Here is a 6,000-nt window from a genome sequence, read left to right as displayed (position 1 = left end):
CAGTCTTCTTCTACTCCTCAGCTTCCCAAATGTTAGAATTCATTCTCTAGGTACTTTTAGTCCACCAAGTCAGATATACAATATACAAGCAAATGCTTTTTTCTTTCCGTGTGTGTGTGTGTGTGTGTGTGTGTGTGTGTGTGTGTGTGTGTACTTGTGGAGGTCAGAGGACAGCCTTAAGGGCCATTCTTCCTCAAGTGCTGTCTAGCTTGTTTTTTACAACAGTCTCTGCTTGGCCTGGGGTATGCCAAGAAGACTGGGCTGAAAGGCTGGGGAATCTCAGCCAGCTTCCTGCCTCACCTTCCCAGTGCTGGAATTACAAGCACAGGATCCTACGCCGTGCTTTGCTTTATATGTGGGTCTTGGGGAACTGAACTCAAGTCCTTGTGTCTGGACAACCTATTGGAGAGTAGAAGTCCACCACTCTTCTTGGCACCTTCTTCAGGGTAACTTCTAAGCTGAGGAGGCTTTATGCAGAACCTTGTGTGTGTGTGTGTGTGTGTGTGTGTGTGCAAATAATGGGAATTAAAAAATTCTCTTAGCCAGGGCTACATGAAGATCTTGGGGCTAGCCTGGTCTACAAAGACGGGCCCTGTCTCAAACAAATAATAAGTTGCTTAACTCAAAGCATTGTTGTAAAGATTAAATGTGTAGGTTCTTAGAGTAAGAGCCCAGTGAGTCTCTACTGAGTGATATTATCGTGTGGAGTTGGGACAGTGCTTGTCCACTGTCCCAAGGAAAGAGGCCACTTGCCTCTCTGATCATTTCTCTTCAAGGGAAGAGCTGGAGAGGACTGGCCTGAAGGTCCATCAGGGAATCTCCTTCTTGCAGGCTCTATCAGTGATAGGAGCACATGTAAAGGCATCAAGTTTAGCCCCTCGCAGGACATATTCTTCTAAAAAGCACCCCCTCTAGCAATGGTGGCAGATGTCATTAACCCCATGGCTGAAGTTCAAGGCCACACTGGGCTATGCAGTGAGACTACACCCCAAATCACAACAAAGTACTTTGACCAGGCACTCAAAACCTAAAGCCAACCTTTGTGGTTTCCGGGGATGCTATCTGCTTGTTAAGTCCCAGACATGGGCACCCCAAGAAACACTGTGGGACCTGCAGGTTGCAGAGAAACATGGGCTCATCCATGTAATGATCCCCAAAGCTAACTTCCTCTGGTTCACCAGGAGCCATGTAAGGCACTGGGTGCCCACAGTGCTGACCCTGAGACAGGACTGTGTTCTTTTATGCTTCTGTTTTCAGATAGCTTCGCTCTGTGTTCTCTAGACTGGTCTTGCTCCAGCACGTGATTCTCCCAGGACAGCTGTATTCTGCTGCTCTGCAAGAGATCCAGCCTGCTGAGTCTGAGTCCCCCATCACATGCTCAGGAGGTAGGTGTTCCCTGTTGTCCAACACCTTTTACAAAGAACAGCAAGACATAGAGCAGATAATCTGTAGGTCACACCAGCTCCTGTCAAAATTTCTTTGTGGGCACTTTCTATTCTTAGAGGGATGTCTAGTGATACCTATGATGTCTGGGAAAGGGTTGCAAGAATGTTGGACTGCAATGTTATTCTGCCATCTTGTGGTAATCACATTGTCAGGATCTATCTATCTATCTATCTATCTATCTATCTATCTATCTATCTATCATCTATCTATCTATCATCTCTCATCTATCGATCTACCTATTCTGCCTGCCTATCTATCATTTTTCTATCTATTTATTTATTGTGGACTGGAACCTGGAAGTTATCCAGGATATTTCCTTTTCTTTTTTCTTTTTTTCTTTTTTTTTTTGGTTTTTCGAGACAGGGTTTCTCTGTGTAGCCCTGGCTGTCTTGGAACTCACTCTGTAGACCAGGCTGGCCTCGAACTCAGAAATCCGCCTGCCTCTGCCTCCCAAGTGCTGGGATTAAAGGCATGTGCAACCACCACCCGGCGATATTTCCTTTTCTGAAAAGAAAAAATGTTCAGCCTTCCAGGATTCTTTATTAATAACCATTACACTCTATGAAGAATATGTTATCCAAACAGCAAATTATAGCAGAACGTGGTAGCACACACCCATAATCCCATCTCAGGAGGCAGAGGCATGTTTGAGGTCAGCTAGTCTCTATAAGTGAGATCCTGTCTCAAAAAAAAAAAAAAATCAAGTTATATTAAGATCAATTTTTAAAACATACTTCTTAAATTTTATTCGTATGGGTGTTTTGCCTACATTTTATGCCTGTGCACCATGTGTATGCCTGGTGTGAGTGGGAGTCAGAAGAGAGTGTCAGATGCCCTGGAACTGGAGTTACAGACAGGTATGAGCTGCCATGTGGATGCTGGGTATTGAACTCAGGTCCTCTAGAAAAGCAGCCAGTGCTCTCAGCTACCAAGCCATCTCTCCAGCCCCTTAGAGTAATTTTAAAGTTGAGAATGGGGGTGCACATCCATTATAACCCCAGCATGTAGGAGGTGGAGGCAAGAGGACCATGGGTCAAGGCTGTCCTGGTCTCAAAAACAAACACAACTATCGGTCTCGGTTCTTGTGTGCGATAACCTCAAATGTTCGTTCAGTGGATGTCTGTTTGCTGTGTGGAGCAATGTTAGGCTTCCAGAGATAATGAGATATGATCTCTGCTTTCAGGGAGCTCCAAAAATGCTGAAAACGGGCAACTTATATACACGTCTAAACCAGGAATGGTGGCATGGCACTCTCCTGCAACCCAAGTCACAGGAAGACAGAAGCAGGAGGCTCACTAGTTTGAGGCCAGCCTTGACTAGACAGAGCCACTTGTCTTTAAAAAAACAAAAAAGTTCAAATCGAAATTACAAGGCCCAAAGCATGCATTTGTTATAGTAAGAGATACAAAGGAATGGGGTTGAGACACTCTGGAAATCAGGTAAAATCTACTGAGGAAGGTGGCACTAGAGTCCCTCCAGGGAGTCACTATATCTTCTTGGGAAGACAGGGCATGGTGGGCCTGCCTGAAACTTCAGCACATGAGGGATAGACACAGGCGAATCAGGAGTTGGAGGCCTGTCTAGCGCACATGAGACCCTGTCATAAAGACAAACCAAAGGAGACATATAGGAGGGTTCTAGGTAGAAACCTGTGGGTTAGTACAAAATTTTTGGATCAGGTACCACTATCCCAGTCATAGTACATAATTTTTTTTCAGCTCTTTGAGGCAGAGTTTCTCTGTGTAGCTCTGACTGTCCTAGAAACTTGCTTTGTAGACCAGGCTGGCTTAGAACTTACAGATCTGCCTGCCTCTGCCTTCCAAGTGCTGGGATTAGAGACATGAACTAGTCCCATTGCCCAGCCTAGTCAAAGTATTGTATTTGTAAAATAGTTGTGCATAATTTAATGCACAAGTGGAAAGGAAGCTATTATGATTGGCTCTTGTGTTTTTTTCCTGCATCCCACAGAATTGTCAGGTCTGTTTACACACACACACACACATACACACAGATAACCATACCCACCCACACACTAACACTCACTCACCCACCCACACCCACGGCTTTAATAAGAACGGTTATTTAAGATTATTCTAATGTGTTTTGTTTTAATATTCAGTGTTCAGCAGGTAAAGGCCCTCACCACCAAACCCGACGACGTGGGAGGAGAGAACCACTTCCTGTGAGCTAACCTCTGGCCTCCACTTGAAAGCTCCAGGTGGGCACATTCCCCTCCCCCAGCAAGATAAATAAATGTATGAGTGGTAAAACATTGATTGACTGAAAGTGAATAAGGGAGACAGGAGGGCGTCTGGGAAAGAGAGTGGGTCTGTTCTGCCTAAACCAGGCGCTAATCCACAGCAGGGTATTGTTTATCTGTCTTCAGGAATCTGGAAATTTAACTAGAAACTTCAGAAAAACCTCTCAGTAGAGCAGAGTCGACTGAGAGGTTGACATCAAACTGGGGATCTGTGATGGTGTTCAGGAGGCACAAGGGAAAGAGAAACACAGAGGCAAGGACAGACCTCAAAGGGTGCAGATGCCCCTGGAACACTGTAGCTTGAGGTGAACCTGAGATGAGGGTTTTCATCTGGAAGTGTCCTGACAGGGACAGACTATTTGAGGACACCTTAGCAGTTTTACCCAGTTATGGTGGCACACACACAGGATCTCAGGAGATAGAGGAAGGGAGATCAGGATTTCAACACTGTTCCCAGCTCCATAGGGAGTTTCCAGGCAGTCTATGTACCTCATGGCCAGGGCTGAGGCTCGAACCCTGGTCTCTATGAGCACTAGGAAGTCTACCACCTACCTTTTTTTTTTCTTTATTTTTAAAGACTTATTTACTTATTATATGTAGGTACACTGTAGCTGTTTTCAGACACACCAGAAGAGTGTCAGATCTCGTTATGGATGGCTGTGAGCCACCATGTGGTTACTGGGATTTGAACTCAGGACCTTATGAAGAGCAGTCAGTGCTCTTAACTTCTGAGCTATCTCTCCAGCCCTACACCTCCAGCTCTAAGTGGGTCAGACCTCCCGAGGCATCTCCAGTGGCTGGGGGAGGCCTGGTCTGGAGGCAAAGCCCATCGAGCAGCTATCCTGAGGGTGGGCTCGGAGATGGAAAAGAATAGACCGCTGATATTTTTCCTTGCCCGTGTGAACCCCGCAATGCCACATCATATATCCCTACATCCATTGCTTCTGGGCCCCATTGAGACCAGTTCCGCCCGTTTGTACAAGCGATTATTAACTCCACGCCAGCCTCAGGAGTCTTTTCAATATTTTGTGGTCTTGCTTCTGTTTTTCTTCTGCCAAGGACTGCTCACTCCATGGAAATCTTGGTTAACCATAAGATCTTGCCAGAGAAAGTGAATGCCTTCGGGCGAACACACCCAGGAAAGCTGGTCTCCTACGTGGCGAGGAGCGTCCAGGAAGAGGGTTCCCTTGTTGTGATTGAATAGCATCGAAGCTGTTTTGTGTCTAGCTGTTAACATGTGTCTGCTTGCTTTCACCTAACATTGCAGTGCTGAGAGAGGCCCAAGTCCCATCAGTCTTGGCAGAATCTGTTCAAGATGCTTTTCTCATTTAGTAGTGAGAAAGGGTTGGGTGGAGGCCAAGGTCACTGGGACACTCTCCCCTGGTGCTTGAGAGAGCTTCCTGCCAAGATTTCCTATCCCCTTTGGTGGCAGATTTGCTGTGGGAACAACCTCACCATCTGCACGGAGCCTGCAGATAGAAAACACACAGGACATGTGGGCCTCCCTGCCCCAGGCCTGCACGAGCTGTAATCGACACCCCTGTTGCCTGCTCTTGGGAAACAGGAAGTCTGAAGGAGTGCTTGTGGTTCCACTGGGCATTTCAGCAGCCCCGGGACAGAACTGCTTAACAGTCAAATGCAGCTCCCAGGTGCAGAGCAAAGTTGGCAATAGCTGCTTGCAGGAATCATTTTGTACATAGCTATTTCAAAAAAAAAAAAAAAAAAATCTTGGGGATGGAGAGATGGCTCAGCAGCTGCGAACACTTGCTGCCTTTGTAGAGGGTGCACATTAGCTTCCCAGGACCTATGCAGTGCCTCTCAGTGGCTTGCAACTCCATTTCCAGGAGCTCTGAAACCCCCTTCTGGCTTCTATGGTCACTGTGCAAATGTGGTTGGTGCTCATAACCCCCCCAGAGGCTCACACACATAAGTGTACATAGTCAATGAATAGTTATTAAAAAAAAAAACAATAGAACATTGTCTTTTTTTTCCCCCCCATGAAAGTGTCTATAGGTCTGTCGTGGTGGAACTATTCCACCCTTGCTTGTTTAGGAAATCATTTTTAAGAGGAACAAAGACAGGCCGAACTCATGTAGAGCCAACCAGAAGAATGTGCTATAAGGATTATGGGTGGATAACCATTGGAAGAGTGCGACCGGGCTTGCGTGTACCACATAAACCAGGAATGGCGGTACATGCCTATAATGTCAGCACTTGGGAAGTGGAAACAGGAGGTTAGAGGTTCGAGGTACCTCTTACTACATAGCAAGTTTGAGGCCAGTTCAGGTTACTTG

The sequence above is a fragment of the Mus caroli genome, unplaced genomic scaffold (genome assembly GCF_978045245.1).
Source record: "Mus caroli unplaced genomic scaffold, Mus_caroli_1 scaffold_18, whole genome shotgun sequence".
NCBI lineage: Eukaryota > Metazoa > Chordata > Mammalia > Rodentia > Muridae > Mus > Mus caroli.
The sequence above is the reverse complement of the archived record's forward strand: the minus strand, read 5'-3'. Positions refer to the sequence as shown.